Genomic DNA, 18066 nt, shown 5'->3' with positions numbered 1-18066 from the left:
CTTCCTGCACTTTCGGCGCCGCCCCCTCAGCGCTGTTCTGTTAGGGCAATCACATGGCAGTGACGTCATCGCAGGTCCTACAGCTATTTGCTGTGCAGCAGATCCATCCTGGTGTTCTGTGGATGTCTTTTGTTCTCTGGTATCAGCCATTACACGGAATATTCTGTATAGGTGAAACATAAATATATACTGATAAGAAGACGTTTTCCGGGGATTCCAAAGGTGGCTGGCCGGCGGCCGCAATGCCCGCGCAGGCGCAGTGTGCAAGCCTGGCTGGGACATCAGACGGCCAGAGCTTACTGCGTCTGCGTAGGACACCAGTGCACAGGCAGGCGCCGGTTTTGAAACGATAACAGCGCTGAGGGGGCGGTGCCGAAAACGCAGGAAGATTGGAGTGACGGCAGAGGATCTGGCCAAGCTGGGGAGTGAGGACCCGCCTACCTGGCTAGAGACAGGAATTGTGGCTAAGTATAAAAACGCTTTATTTGGGGTATACTTGAACCTAAAACTAAAAGAGCCACCTTGTTAGAATGCAGCATTACTGCTGCACAAGATGGCTCTTTTAGTTTATAACGGCTGGAGGGGGGTGACAGTGGCCCTTTAATGTGAGCGTTTTTTTTTTCGCGGTTTTATAGCGTTTTTATAGTGAAAAACCACGAAAAAACCTCGAAAAAATCTGCAACGTGTGCACACAGCCTAAAAAGGGATATGCTGCAATGGACCTCTGCACTTTTTGAGTTGTATCCTATCATTGTGGTTTATCCTGATGAACAGGTTTGAACTCCGTGAAAAGTGTGGTTGATGAAATAAAATCGCATTCTTACTTCATTTGGTCTCCGATCATATTTTGGACATTTGGCAGCACAGATTTTCACCACCACATTCCTCACCATTCGGTGGTCCCGCAGCAGGCTTTATGTGCTTTCTAAAGGAGTTATGACTGTCACAGCCCTACCAGGTGAGCACACTTTGCTCTTTTTATACCCTTTGTGTACCGGATAAGACCCTAATGTGCTTTTTGTCTCTCTAGTAATTGTATTCAAAAATATAACTTATAATTCAGCCCCTGTTAGTGGGAATGTTGCTAAATGGGATGCTGGGCATATTCCTGTTCTCTTACTCTCCCATTATTCAATTTCAGATGATTGTAACTTTAAGCAAAATCATCCAATGAGGAGGATGAGAGGCTTGTGGTGACTCTGGCTCGTGAGGTATGTGGTCGGTGCAGATTATCTGGTCGTTACGCGACACTGAACATCTCTCTGACGCGCCCACATTGTACAAGGCTCCATTGTTTACATGAATCTGTAGTGTGACAATATCCTTTTTTTCACATATCCAGAACACACAAAGGCAGCATGTTATTATCTGTGACTGTGGTTATACCAACACTGGAAAGAGAAGAACTGTGAGGTGGAATATGTAGGACTACTAATGCTTTATATGAACTTTTAATATCTGCCCCTGGATCCAAGGCAACTACAGTGACCATATACCAAAACCCACCATGTCACCCCTACCCTATACCAGAGCCCACTCACTTGTATTAGTAAAGTCATTTTGAGAAAATCTGTAGCCGAAATCGACAACTGAAAGATTATCTCTGCACTAATTCAATGGAGACAAGTGGTAACTTGTTAGCATGGAATGTGCGGTTGTGACGCAGACAATGTGGATTTTAGGATATGCAGCACGTTCATTATTCCCGAGCGTGTTAAGGGTATGTTCACATGTTGCTTTTTTCTGCAGCCAAAACTTGATCTCTTGGCAGTAAAAATAAGCTGTAGGCAAAAAGCAGGTTTTGTTGCCCTTTTTGCTCCTTTTCTTGCTGCTTTTTTGCAGCCTTTTTTGCTGCATTGTTCAGGATCCCAAAGTTCAGCTTTGCTTCCACCATACAAGCATGAACAATTGCAGGGAGTTAGGTCACCAATGGAAGATGTATGTGAAACCATAAAACATTTCTGGAAAAAAGGGCAATTTGATCAAATTATTTAGTGGAAAATTTATTTTTTTTGTCCAGAATAGTCACCATTTTTTCAGACATAAAAATTCATATGAGATCATGAGAAAATACACAATTGCAAATGTAAAAACAAAGGTGGAGTTGGATTTGTCGGAAATAGTTTACCTAAGATATTGTCAGGGCACTGAGTTGGTAGACATTGTTTATTTTACACATTGGTAGGCCCACTGGCAGATACAGCCTGAAGAGGCCTCTGTGCAAGAACAATTTATGGGCCCTTTACAGTCCAATAGCGATATATCATCACTAGCTATTGAACCCGTTCTACGCCCGGGTGGGGAGCATTTATATGGTATATGGTCTCCATCCTGGCATGTGCTGCTTCCATCCTGCGCCCTAATCCTGTCATGTGGTGCTACCATCCTGCGCCCCCATCCTGTGCTTTCCTGTTTTGTGCGCCTCCATTTTGTCATGTGCTACTCTCTTCCTGTGCCCTCATCCTGTCATGTGCTCCCATCCTGCGCCCCAATCCTGTCATGTGCTCCCATCCTGCGCCCCCATGCTGTCATGTGCTGCTCCCATCCTGCGCCCCCATTCTGGTATGTGCTGCCCCCATCCGGGTATGTGCTACTCCAATTCTGCACCCCCATCCTGTCATGTGGTGCTCTCATCCTGCGTCCCCATCCTGTCATGTGGTGCTCACATCCTGAACCCCCATTCTGTCATGTGCTGCTCCCATCCTGCACCCCCATTCTGTCATGTGCTGCTCCCATCCTGCGCCCCCATTCTGGTATGTGCTACTCCAATTCTGCGTCCCCATCCTGTCATGTGGTGTTCTCATCCTGCGTCCCCATTCTGTCATGTGCTGCTCCCATCCTGCACCCCCATCTTGTCATGTACTACTCCCATCCTGCACCCCCATCCTGTCATATGGTGCTCTCATCCTGCGTCCTCATCGTGTCATGCTGCTCCCATCCTGCGCCCCCATTCTGTCATGTGCTGCTCTCATCCTGCGCCCCCATCTTGTCATGTGCTGCTCCCATCCTGCACCCCCATTCTGTAATGTGCTGCTCCCATCCTGCGCCCCCATTGTGTCATGTGCTGCTCCCATACTGCGCCCCCATTCTATCATGTGCTGCTCCTATCCTGCGCCCCCATTCTGTCATGTGCAGTAAACTGGCTTGCTACGCTGACGTATTTATATATATATATATATATATATATATATATATATATATGTATATGTATATATATTACCATGCACTGTCCACCCTCCCCCACTGCATCTAGTTCACTCTCTGACTTTGAACCAGTTACAGAAGAAGAAGTAAGCAGGCTCCTTGCATCTTCTCGCCCGACCACTTGCACCAGTGACCTCATTCCGTCACATCTCCTCCAGTCCATTTCCCCGGCTGTCACCTCTCGCCTAACAAAAATATTCAACCTTTCCCTCACTTCCGGTATTTTTCCCTCCTCATTTAAGCATGTCATCATACATCCATTACTTAAAAAACCATCCCTCGACCAAAATTGTGCCGCTAATTATAGACCTGTCTCTAATCTTCCCTTCATCTCTAAACTCCTCGAACGCCTGGTCCACTCCCGTCTTACCCGCCATCTCTCAGATAACTCTCTTCTCGACCCTCTTCAATCTGGCTTCCGCTCTTTACACTCTACTGAAACTGCCCTCACTAAAGTCTCTAATGACCTACTAACAGCTAAATCGAATGGTCACTACTCCATGCTAATTCTCTTGGATCTCTCTGCAGCATTCGATACTGTGGATCATCAGCTCCTCCTCACTATGCTCCGCTCCATCGGCCTCAAGGACACAGTTCTCTCTTGGTTCTCCTCCTATCTCTCTGACCGATCCTTCACTGTATGTTTTGCTGGTTCCTCCTCCTCTCACCTTCCCCTTACTGTTGGGGTTCCTCAAGGATCAGTCCTAGGCCCCCTCCTCTTCTCTTTGTTTGTCCAATAGGGGCAGTATACAATCAGTAGATTTGGTTTCCAGTACCATCTCTATGCTGACGACACCCAATTATACACCTCTTCTCCTGTTATCACGCCGACCTTTTTAGAAAACACCAGTGATTGTCTTACCGCTGTTTCTAACATCATGTCCTCCCTCTATCTTAAACTGAACCTGTCAAAAACTGAACTCCTCGTGTTCTCTCCCTCTACTAACCTACATTTGTCTGACATTGCCATCTCCGTGTGTGGTTCCACCATTACTCCAAAACAACATGCCCGCTGCCTTGGGGTCATCCTTGATTCCGAGCTTTCATTCACCCCCCACATCCGATCACTGGCTCGCTCTTCTTATCTGCATCTCAAAAACATTTCTAGAATTTGCCCTTTTCTTACTTTCGACTCTGCAAAAACTCTTACTGTCTCACTTATTCATTCTCGTCTGGACAATTGTAACTCTCTACTAATCGGCCTCCCTCTTACCAAACTCTCCCCGCTCCAATCTGTCCTGAATGCTGCTGCCAGGATCATATTCCTCACCAACCGTTACACCGATGCCTCTACCTTGTGCCAGTCATTACACTGGCTACCCATCCACTCCAGAATCCAGTACAAAACTACTACCCTCATCCACAAAGCACTCCATGGCATAGCACCACCCTACATCTCCTCTCTGGTCTCAGTCTACCACCCTACCCGTGCCCTCCGCTCCGCTAATGACCTCAGGTTAACATCCTCAATAATCAGAACCTCCCACTCCCTTCTCCAAGACTTTACACGTGCTGCGCCGATTCTTTGGAATGCACTACCTACGTTAATACGATTAATCCACAATCCCCACAGTTTTAAGCGTACCCTAAAAACTCATTTGTTCAGACTGGCCTACCGCCTCAATGCATTAACCTAACTATCCCTGTGTGGCCTATTAAAAACAAAAAGACAAAACATAATCAGGTTCCTCGCATCATGTTCTCATACACTTTATGCAGTTAATAGCCTCTGTGTCTGTACTGCAACATACTTAGGCTGTTAACTGGTTCATGCAGCTTTACTTGAACACCCGAGCCTTACACTATGGCTGGTCCAAATAACTGAAGCAATTGTTACCATCCACCTCTCGTGTCTCCCCTTTTCCTCATAGGTTGTAAGCTTGCGAGCAGCAGGGCCCTCATTCCTCCTGGTATCTGTTTTGAACTGTGATTTCTGTTATGCTGTAATGTCTATTGTCTGTACAAGTCCCCTCTATAAGTTGTAAAGCGCTGCGGAATATGTTGGCGCTATATAAATAAAAATTATTATTATATATAATATATTCAGTAGAAAGTGGCTGGATTGCTCCACTGACGTATTTTATATATAGATTCAGTATATAAAAATGGCACCGGAAAGTGTGGACTGCGCAGGCGCCGGTTTCGACGCCACAACCCTCCTGGGCCACAATCCTCTTCCCCGGATGCGTAACTTACAAAATAGCGCTTAAATTTAAAAACTAAAAATGGATACCAATAAAAGTAAAGTTCACTGAGACATCAGTAGGTTAAATGTTTTTGAATATCCATATTGAATCAGGAGCCCCATAAGTTGCTCCAGACAAAATACGCCCCATATAATGCTCCATTAACTTCATGATGGGCCCCAAAACATGCTCCATAAAGTTAATGATGGGCCCCATAAGATGCTGCATACAAAATATGCCCCATATAATGCTCTATAAAGTTCATGATGGGCCCCATAAGATGCTCCATACAAAAATATGCCCCATATTATGCTCCATAAAAGCTGATGGCCCCATAAGATGCTCCATAGCATAATATGCCCGTATGCTGCTCCATACAGGTTGGTGGCCCCCATAAGACGCTCCATAGCATAATATGCTCCGTATGCTGCTCCATAAAGGTTGATGGCCCCATAAGATGCTCCATAGCATAATTTGCCCCATATAATGCTCCATAAAAGTTGATGGCCCATAAGATGCTCTATAGCATAATATGCCCGTATGCTGCTCCATTTAGGTTGATGGCCCCATAAGATGCTCCATAGCATAATATGCCCCGTATGCTGCTGCGATGAAAAAAAAAGACATACTCACCTCTCATCGCTGGGGGAGAGGTGCCGGTGTCGCCGCTGGCTTTGGCCCCCGGCACTTGCGATATTCACCTGTCCCCATTCCACTGCTGCGCACCGCTGTGTCTTCCGGGTCCTCTTGTTGTGACTGTTCAGTCAGAGGGCACGCACTAACCACGTCATCGCGCCCTCTGACCTGAGCGTCACAGCCAGAGGACGCGGAAGACAATACGGCGGTGGAATGGGGACAGGTGAATATAGCATTGCTTACCCTCCCCCGTCATACTCACCCCATCCTGGCACTTCCCTGCTTCTCAGTCGTGCAAGGCTGGCAGCGCCTTCCAGTGCTGAGCGGTCACATGGTACCGCTCATTAAAGTAATGAATATGCGTCCATATTCATTAATGAGCAGTACCACGTGACCGCTGAACACAGGAAAAGCTGCTGGCGCCGGAGAGATTGCGGTATGCGTTCAGTGCTTACACATACCGTAATATCCTGGGCTGCGTCACTCTGTGGGGTCCAGACTGCGCAAGCGCATCGCGCTTGCTCAGTCTATAAAGGCTTCGGACAGAATAACGCTCCCAGTGTTCTATTATAGATAATATACAATTCCAAGTGCTTTGGCGGTGGCTATGGGCCCCCTTATCTGTTGGGCCCTTGTGCGGCTGCACCGTTGCACCAATGGTATGTCTATTGTGCAATTTAACACATTGTTCAGGCATTGAGTTGGTCAGGCTGACTTTACTTTCACACATATCACTGATTTAATTAAGCTATACTAATACTAACAGCTCATATGAGGAGACCAAGACATTTTGGCTTAAATTTGAGAGAATTACAAAAACAAATGGCTTTCACATCCTGCTGTACCTGCTTTTTTTGCCACTAAAAACTGACAACTTTTTTTTTTGCTGTGTTTTTACTGCTTTTTGCACTCTCATTTCTTTCAATGGGGGGAAAATGCTGCAGAAATGCTTCAATAAAAAAAAAAAAAAACAAGCTTGTGCCTACAGGAAAGATATATATCTTGGTACAGTGTTAGCCAGTGGCTAGAAAAATAAGTAGACTTGAGAGTCCTCAGTAGTTGACATACCTTTTAATAGCTAACTGAAAAGATGGTAAATTGCAAGCTTTCGAGACTACTCAGGTCTCTTTATCAGGCATAGACTAAAAGAAATTCAGGAGAATCACATATTTATGCACAACACAGCACAGAAAAAATGCCATAGATAAGACAGGTGACGTGAAGCAGAATTACCATTATGTGAGTGATAAAGTTATTTTTATTGCAATTTGTTATCATCTTTTCAGTTAGCCATTAAAAGGTATCAACCACTGAGGACTCTCAATTCTAAATATGCTTCAAGCTTGTGCCTGAGATTTCTGAAATGTAGTAAGGATGCACTTGTGTGCGCCACCTTGTGGTGTTAACTGGTAATGCTATGAGTAACCTGCCGATTAGGAATAGAAAAAATGAAAGCAGTGTATGTGTGTGTTTGTATGTATTTGCATATGTAGCAGGAAGTTACACTTGGAGGCTAAAACCCCATACTGCAGTACTTAATCCTGTGGTATTTTGCTTGTATTGCTAGCACATTGTAACAAACCTCCATTTGTGGGCAGTTACATTTTCAATCCTTTTTCTTATTCATTATGATTTATTTTTAGAGCACCATTGATTCCACGGTGCTGTACATGAGAAGGGGTTACATACTAAATATTGTGAATAAATTAACAATGACAGCCTAGTACGTAGAGGACCCTGCCCTTCGGGCTTACAGGTTAATGGGGAGGGAGACAGCAGGTTGGAGGGGAGCGTTGTCAGTGCAGGCTGTAAGCTTTCTGGAAGAGGGGGATTTTCAAGTTCCGTCTGAAGGATCAGACCGTGGCAGATCATTGCTTTTGTTCCCAGCATGTGAAGATTTAAGATATCAGCATGTAGCTAGAAAAGGCTGGGCCGTTACTGAAGATTACATATACTTAATCTTCATTTGTTATATTTTGGTGAAGCAAATGACAGATATTAGAGATATAACCATAACTAACTCTTCTGGTCACTTGCACCTTGAACTTTCCAAGGCCCACCACTAGATGGCGCATCATGTCAAAGTTTTCAGACAATTTATGGAAATCCTTAATTTCTGACCCTGTATCCGATTAAAGAGGGAAGCACACGGAATTGGGGAGAAACTTGTGTAACAATAGAAGATTTGTATATCATAGTTCATCACCCATAAAGAACATCCAGTGAAAATTAAAGGGCAACTCCACCAATATTGTTCTGCCTCTTAGATTAGGCTCTCCATGCTACAAGAGAAGCAGCATCACTTTGGGATATTCAGTCTGGTTATTAACTCCCACCTCCTTCTTTTCTGCAAAGCATCATGGTCCTGAATGTTGGTACATGTGGTCTGGCTGTTTGTTACATCACTAACCACACGCTTACCTAACCAGTGATGTAACGCGCTGCACTTCCCGAATACATAGTTCTCACAGGGCGAGGGCACTAGTATCATTAGATTTCAAGGAGAACAGATGAATCCGGTAAACGTGGGGGGTCCAAGGTAAGGTCAAATGTGCTTGGTGGGGTGGGGTGAGACACAGGAGAGACCCCTGAGAGCTGCATGCACTGCTAGCGCTGGGTTTTTCCCATTTAATAGCTATATGTTTGGATCCGTTGCACCCAGTCTCCACCATCCTCTGTGAGCTAAACGTCACGCACATCAGGTTGGACTCGCTGCTAAACAAGTCTCTGTGCAGGTCTAGTGGTTAGCTAGAATCTCAGCTGTGACACAGTTAGGTGACGGAGCTACTCAGCTCTATCTAGTCACTGACAGCACGCAGAGTTTTTTGAGAGATGTGCAATTTTCTTATAAGCTTCAAGTGTCCAACTTTTCATTGTATAATTGTACTGTCCGCATACACCATGAATTAGATGATTTTCAAGGGAACATTCAAAATGAATAATGTCTGGTCTCCCATGTGCAAGGCCAGAAGGGGCAAAGCATGGCACAAGAATTTCGTCTTTGGGTTCTGTGGAATAACACTGACCTCAGACTGGACAAGCCTGTCACCGTGTGATCGTCCCGGTTGTTCCCCTGCTGTCGGTTGTGGAGGACGGGGCGTACAATCTCTCAGCAGCTGATAATTAAGTTCAGGGTCTGCGGAGAGAAGAGTACCACCTCTTCCAATTATTCCTGCTGCTGACAGACTGGACACAGCGCCCCCTTGTCCTGTCAGGCTCACAGTCCGGGCTAATTGCTCTCTGAACGCCTAATTAGATCCATGCTGAAGTGGAAGGTAAAAATTAGATGTGACAGTTCAGAAAATAATATGAGGGTTATAAACTTTGCTCAGAATCCTTATAGCATTAATTTTACACAGAGGAATTTAATCAGGCCATGAAATATTTCAAGGAGCCCCAAACTCAGGGTCTACAGATTTAGGGTGGCTGATGGTTATTGGAGCGCCATGTTCTACAATCTACAGCAATCTCCTCTCCAGGCAGGACCCAAAGTAATGCTCATTCTGAGCCTCCTGGTTCATTGATAGAATTGCAGTGAACACTGCCACATGGGCAGAAGAGAGGTCATCAGATGAGCAACAGCTGTAGGTGGCATTTGGAGCCAAAGTCACAGAATGAGGATTCCTAGGGAAAAGGGTGGGGGTCCATATATTAGGAATGCGGAAATATGTCTGCACCCCGCAGACTATATGTATTGTTATAATGGCAGGAGAAGGAGTCCTGGGGGACAGCTTCCTGACCTTCAGATCATTGTGTACAATAACTAAGCAGTGAAAACCTCCATACTGTATACAGAATGGTTTCCCAAAAGATCGTGGGGGTTATAGTCACCTCTCATTTTTCTAGTGGTCACGAAATCCTGTCGTCAGAGACCAGCAGTATATAACCGAGCGTATATACACATCATATAGGGGTCCTCCCTAGTATAACCGAGCATACACATCATATAGGGGTCCTCCCTAGTATAGCCGAGCGTATATACACATCATATAGGGGTCCTTCCTAGTATAACCAAGCATACACATCATATAGGGGTCCTCCCTAGTATAACCGAGCGTACACATCATATAGGGGTCCTCCCTAGTATAACCGAGCGTACACATCATATAGGGGTCCTCCCTAGTATAACCGAGCGTATATACACGTCATATAGGGGTCCTCCCTAGTATAACTGAGTGTATATACACATCATATAGGGGTCCTCCCTAGTATAACCGAGCGTATATACACGTCATATAGGGGTCCTCCCTAGTATAACCGAGTGTATATACACATCATATAGGGGTCCTCCCTAGTATAACCGAGCATACACATCATATAGGGGTCCTCCCTAGTATAACCGAGTATACACATCATATAGGGGTCCTCCATAGTATAACCGAGCGCACACATCATATAGGGGTCCTCCCTAGTATAACCGAGTATACACCTCATATAGGGGTCCTCCATAGTATAACCGAGCGCACACATCATATAGGGGTCCTCCCTAGTATAACCGAGCATATGCATCATATAGGGGTCCTCCCTAGTATAACCGAGCGTATATACACATCATATAGGGGTCCTCCCTAGTATAACCGAGTGTATATACACATCATATAGGGGTCCTCCCTAGTATAACCGAGCATACACATCATATAGGGGTCCTCCCTAGTATAACCGAGCATACACATCATATAGGGGTCCTCCCTAGTATAACCGAGTATACACATCATATAGGGGTCCTCCATAGTATAACCGAGCGCACACATCATATAGGGGTCCTCCCTAGTATAACCGAGCGTACACATCATATAGGGGTCCTCCCTAGTATAACCGAGCGTATATACACATCATATAGGAGTCCTCCCTAGTATAACCGAGCATATGCATCATATAGGGGTCCTCCCTAGTATAACCGAGCGTATATACACATCATATAGGGGTCCTCCCTAGTATAACCGAGCATACACATCATATAGGGGTCCTCCCTAGTATAACCGAGTATACACATCATATAGGGGTCCTCCATAGTATAACCGAGCGCACACATCATATAGGGGTCCTCCCTAGTATAACCGAGCGTACACATCATATAGGGGTCCTCCCTAGTATAACCGAGCGTATATACACATCATATAGGAGTCCTCCCTAGTATAACCGAGCATATGCATCATATAGGGGTCCTCCCTAGTATAACCGAGCGTATATACACATCATATAGGGGTCCTCCCTAGTATAACCGAGTGTATATACACATCATATAGGGGTCCTCCCTAGTATAACCGAGCATACACATCATATAGGGGTCCTCCCTAGTATAACCGAGTATACACATCATATAGGGGTCCTCCATAGTATAACCGAGCGCACACATCATATAGGGGTCCTCCCTAGTATAACCGAGCGTACACATCATATAGGGGTCCTCCCTAGTATAACCGAGCGTATATACACATCATATAGGGGTCCTCTCTAGTATAACCGAGCATACACATCATATAGGGGTCGTCCCTAGTATAACCGAGCATACACATCATATAGGGGTCCTCCCTAGTATAACCAAGCATACACATCATATAGGGGTCCTCCCTAGTATAACCGAGTATACACATCATATAGGGGTCCTCCATAGTATAACCGAGCATACACATCATATAGGGGTCCTCCCTAGTATAACCGAGCGTATATACACATTATATAGGGGTCCTCCCTAGTATAACCGAGCATACACATCATATAGGGGTCCTCCCTAGTATAACCGAGTATACACTTCATATAGCGGTCCTCCCTAGTAAAGCAGAGCATACACATCATATAGGGGTCCTCCCTAGTATAACCGAGCGTATATACACATCATATAGGGGTCCTCCCTAGTATAACCGAGTGTATATACACATCATATAGGGGTCCTCCCTAGTATAACCGAGCATACACATCATATAGGGGTCCTCCCTAGTATAACCGAGTATACACATCATATAGGGGTCCTCCATAGTATAACCGAGCGCACACATCATATAGGAGTCCTCCCTAGTATAACCGAGCGTACACATCATATAGGGGTCCTCCCTAGTATAACCGAGCGTATATACACATCATATAGGGGTCCTCTCTAGTATAACCGAGCATACACATCATATAGGGGTCGTCCCTAGTATAACCGAGCATCCACATCATATAGGGGTCCTCCCTAGTATAACCGAGCATACACATCATATAGGGGTCCTCCCTAGTATAACCGAGTATACACATCATATAGGGGTCCTCCATAGTATAACCGAGCGTATATACACATCATATAGGGGTCCTCCCTAGTATAACTGAGCGTATATACACATTATATAGGGGTCCTCCCTAGGATAACCGAGCATACACATCATATAGGGGTCCTCCCTAGTGTAACCGAGCATACACATTATATAGTGGTCCTCCCTAGTATAGCAGAGCGTACACATCATATAGGGGTCCTCCCTAGTATAACCGAGCATACACATCATATAGGGGTCGTCCCTAGTATAACCGAGCATACACATCATATAGGGGTCGTCCCTAGTATAACTGAGCATACACATCATATAGGGGTCCTCCCTAGTATAACCGAGCATACACATCATATAGGGGTCCTCCCTAGTATAACCGAGCATACACATCATATAGGGGTCCTCCCTAGTATAACCGAGCATACACATCATATAGCGGTCCTCCCTAGTATAGCAGAGCATACACATCATATAGGGGTCCTCCCTATTAAAACCGAGCATACACATCATATAGGGGTCCTCCCTAGTATAACCGAGCATACACATCATATAGGGGTCCTCCCTATTATAACCGAGCATACGCATCATATAGGGGTCCTCCCTAGTATAACCGAGTATACACTTCATATAGCGGTCCTCCCTAGTAAAGCAGAGCATACACATCATATAGGGGTCCTCCCTAGTAAAGCAGAGCATACACATCATATAGGGGTCCTCCCTATTATAACCGAGCATACACATTATATAGCGGTCCTCCCTAGTATAGCAGAGCGTACACATCATATAGCGGCCCTCCCTAGTATAACCGAGCATACACATCATATAGCGGTCCTCCCTAGTATAGCAAAGCATACACATCATATAGGGGTCCTCCATAGTATAACCGAGCATACACATCATATAGGGGTCCTCCATAGTATAACCGAGCGCACACATCATATAGGGGTCCTCCATAGTATAACCAAGCATACACATCATATAGTGGTCCTCCCTAGTATAACCGAGCATACACATCATATAGGGGTCCTCCCTAGTATAACAGAACGTAAACATCATATGGGGGTCCTCCCTAGTGTAACAGAGCGTACTCATCATATAGGGGTCCTCCCTAGCATAACAGAGTATACACATCATATAGGGGTCCTCCCTATTATAACCAAGCATACACATCATATAGGGGTTCTCCCTAGTATAACCGAGCATACACATCATATAGGGGTCCTCCCTAGTATAACCGAGCGTACACATCATATAGGGGTCCTCCCTAGTATAACCGAGCGTATATACACATCATATAGGAGTCCTCCCTAGTATAACCGAGCATACACATCATATAGGGGGTCCTCCCTAGTATAAACGAGCGTATATACACATCATATAGGGGTCCTCCCTAGTATAAACGAGCGTATATACACATCATATAGGGGTCCTCCCTAGTATAACCGAGCATACACATCATATAGCGGCCCTCCCTAGTATAACCGAGCATACACATCATATAGCGGTCCTCCCTAGTATAGCAGAGCATACACATCATATAGAGGTCCTCCCTAGTATAACAGACCATACACATCATATAGGGGTCCTCCATAGTGTAGCCAAGCATACACATGATATAGTGGTCCTCCCTAGTATAGCAGAGCGTGCACATCATATAGGGGTCCTCCCTGGTATAACCAAGCGTATATACACATCATACCTAGGATAACCGAGCATACACATCATATAGGGGTCCTCCCTAGTATAACCGAGCATACACATCATATAGCGGCCCTCCCTAGTATAACCGAGCATACACATCATATAGAGGTCCTCCCTAGTATAACAGACCATACACATCATATAGGGGTCCTCCATAGTGTAGCCAAGCATACACATGATATAGTGGTCCTCCCTAGTATAGCAGAGCGTGCACATCATATAGGGGTCCTCCCTAGTATAACCGAGTATACACTTCATATAGCGGTCCTCCCTAGTAAAGCAGAGCATACACATCATATAGGGGTCCTCCCTAGTAAAGCAGAGCATACACATCATATAGGGGTCCTCCCTAGTAAAGCAGAGCATACACATCATATAGGGGTCCTCCCTATTATAACCGAGCATACACATTATATAGCGGTCCTCCCTAGTATAGCAGAGCGTACACATCATATAGCGGCCCTCCCTAGTATAACCGAGCATACACATCATATAGTGGTCCTCCCTAGTATAGCAGAGCGTGCACATCATATAGCGGCCCTCCCTAGTATAACAGAGCATACACATCGTATAGGGGTCCTCCCTAGTATAACAGAACGTAAACATCATATGGGGGTCCTCCCTAGTGTAACCAAGCATACACATCATATACCGGTCCTCCCTAGTATAGCAGAGCGTACACATATAGGGGTCCTCCCTAGTATAGCAGAGCATACACATCGTATAGCGGTCCTCCCTAGTGTAACAGAGCGTACTCATCATATAGGGGTCCTCCCTAGTATAACAGAGCATACACATCATATAGGGGTCCTCCCTAGTATAACCGAGCATACACATCATATAGCGGCCCTCCCTAGTATAGCAGAGCATACACATCATATAGCGGTCCTCCCTAGTATAACAGAGCATACGCATCATATAGGGGTCCTCCATAGTGTAACCAAGCATACACATCATATAGTGGTCCTCCCTAGTATAGCAGAGCGTGCACATCATATAGCGGCCCTCCCTAGTATAACCGAGCATACACATCATATAGGGGTCCTCCCTAGTATAACAGAACGTAAACATCATATGGGGGTCCTCCCTAGTGTAACCGAGCATACACATCATATACCAGTCCTCCCTAGTATAGCAGAGCATACACATCGTATAGCGGTCCTCCCTAGTGTAACAGAGCGTACACATCATATAGGGGTCCTCCCTATTATAACCGAGCATACACATCATATAGGGGTCCTCCCTAGTATAACCGAGCATATATACACATCATATAGGGGTCCTCCATAGTATAACCGAGTATACACATCATATAGCGGTCCTCCATAGTATAACCGAGCATACACATCATATAGGGGTCCTCCCTAGTATAACCGAGCATACACATTATTTAGGGGTCCTCCCTAGTATAACCGAGCATACACATTATATAGTGGTCCTCCCTAGTATAGCAGAGCGTACACATCATATAGGGGTCCTCCCTATTATAACCGAGCATACACATCATATAGGGGTCCTCCCTAGTATAACCGAGCATGTATACACATCATATAGGGGTCCTCGCTGGTATAACCGAGCATATATACACATCATATAGGGGTCCTCCATAGTATAACCGAGTATACACATCATATAGGGGTCCTCCCTAGTATAACCGAGTATACACATCATATAGCGATCCTCACTAGTATAGCAGAGCATACACATCATATAGGGGTCCTCCCTAGTATAACCAAGCATATATACACATCATATAGGGGTCCTCCATAGTATAACCGAGTATACACATCATATAGGGGCCCTCCCTAGTATAACCAAGCATACACATCATATATGGGGCCTCCCTAGTATAACCGAGCATACACATCATATAGCGATCCTCCTTAGTATAACCGAGCATATATACACATCATATAGGGGTCCTCCCTAGTATAGCAGAGCATACACATCATATAGCGATCCTCCCTAGTATAGCAGAGCATACACATCATATAGCGGTCCTCCCTAGTATAACCGAGCATACACATCATATAGGGGTCCTCCATAGCGTAACCAAGCATACACATCATATAGTGGTCCTCCCTAGTATAGCAGAGCGTGCACATCATATGGCGGCCCTCCCTAGTATAACCAACCATACACATCATATAAGGGTCCTCCCTAGTATAACAACGTAAACATCATATGGGGGTCCTCCCTAGTATAACCGAGCATACACATCATATACCGGTCCTCCCTAGTATAGTAGGGCGTACACATATAGGGGTCCTCCCTAGTATAGCAGAGTGTGCACATCATATGGCGGCCCTTCCTAGTATAACCGAGCATACACATCATATAGGGGTCCTCCCTAGTATAACAGAACGTAAACATCATATGGGGGTTCTCCCTAGTGTAACCGAGCATACACATCATATACCGGTCCTCCCTAGTATAGCAGAGCATACACATATAGGGGTCCTCCCTAGTATAGCAGAGCATACATATCATATAGGGGTCCTCCCTAGTGTAACAGAGCGTACACATCATATAGAGGTCCTCCCAAGTATAACAGAGCATACATTTCATATAGCGATCCTCCCTAGTATAGCTGAGTGTACACATCATATAGGGGTCCTCCCTAGCATAGCCGAGTATACACAGGACCCTGGCCGGTAGGAAAAAAAAACAACTTTCATTTAACTTCACAAGAGAGACCCTGCCCAGATAGCAACTTGGTTTTGGTCCTTCAAGACGTGTACTTGAGGATTTGGCGCTATATTTAAAGTGCTGATAACCCTAGCCCAGGTATATCACAATAGACATACCATCCTGCATTTAATATCTGTCATAACTTGACCTCCTGATGATCCTACACATGGAGAAACTCATCGAGGCATGATCTGTAGAGATTGATATCATGACAGAAGAACTAAACAAAAAGAACATTTTCTATATGTGGTGTTCTTGTATTATCATGAGAATAGGATTACTTTGTGTAAATTAGCATGTGATTTACCTTAGTATCAAGGGAACAGTAGGGCAAGCCGCTGTGGAGTGGGGGCGCCAAATCTCATATCATTAGGTGCCATCCTCTGCTGTTAGGCAGTATCAGCCTAGTAGACATAGGGTTGTATAGTTCCATTAATTGTGATATAACATGGGATAACAAATTCTGAATCTGTATGATACAGCAATGATTATGACATATGTTAAGAGGTGTTAATCTAAATTCATTGTTATTCTGTCAGTTCATGTGTGTGTATATGTGTATATATATATATATATATATATATATATATATATATATATATACACACACACACACACACACACACACTGCTCAAAAGATAAAGGGAACACTTACACAACAGAATCTAACTCACAGTAAATCAAACTGTCCACATAGGAAGCAACACTGTTTGACAATCAATTTCACATGCTGTGCAAATGGAATAGACAACAGATGGAAATTATTGGCAATTATCAAGACACACTCAATAAAGGAGTGGTTCTGCAGGTGGGGACCATAGACCACATCTCAGTACCAATGCTTTCTGGCTGATGTTTTGGTCACTTTTGAATGTTGGATGTGCTTTCACACTATTGGTAGCATGAGACGGACTCTACAACGCACACAAGTGGCTCAGGTAGTGCAGCTCATCCAGGATGGCACATCAATGTGAGCTGTGGTAAGAAGGTTTGCTTTGTCTGTCAGCGTAGTGTCCAGAGGCTGGAGGTGCTACCAGGATACAGACCAGTACACCAGGAGACGTGGAGGGGGCCGGAGGAGGGCAACAACCCAGCATCAGGACCGCTACCTCAACCTTTGTGCAAAGAGGATCAGTAGGAGCACTGCCAGAGGCCTGCAAAATGACTTCCAGCAGGCCACAAATATGCACGTGCCTGCACAAATGGCTAGAAACCGACTCCATGAGGATGATCTGAGTGCCCGACGTCCACAGATAGGGGTTGTGCTCACAGCCCAACACCGTGCAGGAAGCTTGGAATTTGCCACAGAATACCAGGATTGACAAATTCGCCACTGGCGCCCTGTGCTCTTCAGGCTTGAAAAAGGTTCGCTACACTGAACCGAAACGTCGCCATCATAGGCTAAA

The 18066-nt window shown here is 45.1% G+C and overlaps 2 protein-coding genes across 3 annotated transcripts in view; one reads left to right on the top strand and one right to left on the bottom strand.

The window, feature by feature from the left end:
• The window catches only part of LOC143805121 (uncharacterized), a 191323-nt gene that overhangs the window by 77690 nt on the left and 95567 nt on the right, over positions 1-18066 (bottom strand). The gene's annotated exons all lie outside the window — the stretch shown is intronic.
• The window catches only part of RNF208 (ring finger protein 208), a 94757-nt gene that overhangs the window by 16839 nt on the left and 59852 nt on the right, over positions 1-18066 (top strand). The window contains exon 1 of one of the 2 annotated variants that reach the window (XM_077284002.1): positions 1192-1211. The exons of the other annotated variant lie outside the window; for it this stretch is intronic. The gene's annotated coding sequence lies outside the window, so the exon portion shown is untranslated. Of the gene's footprint in view, positions 1-1191; positions 1212-18066 lie in introns of those variants that run through there. 2 annotated transcript variants of the gene reach the window in all.

Source organism: Ranitomeya variabilis, chromosome 2, assembly GCF_051348905.1.
Source record: "Ranitomeya variabilis isolate aRanVar5 chromosome 2, aRanVar5.hap1, whole genome shotgun sequence".
NCBI lineage: Eukaryota > Metazoa > Chordata > Amphibia > Anura > Dendrobatidae > Ranitomeya > Ranitomeya variabilis.
Note: the sequence above shows the minus strand (reverse complement) of the source record. Positions and strands in the feature narration are given on the sequence as shown.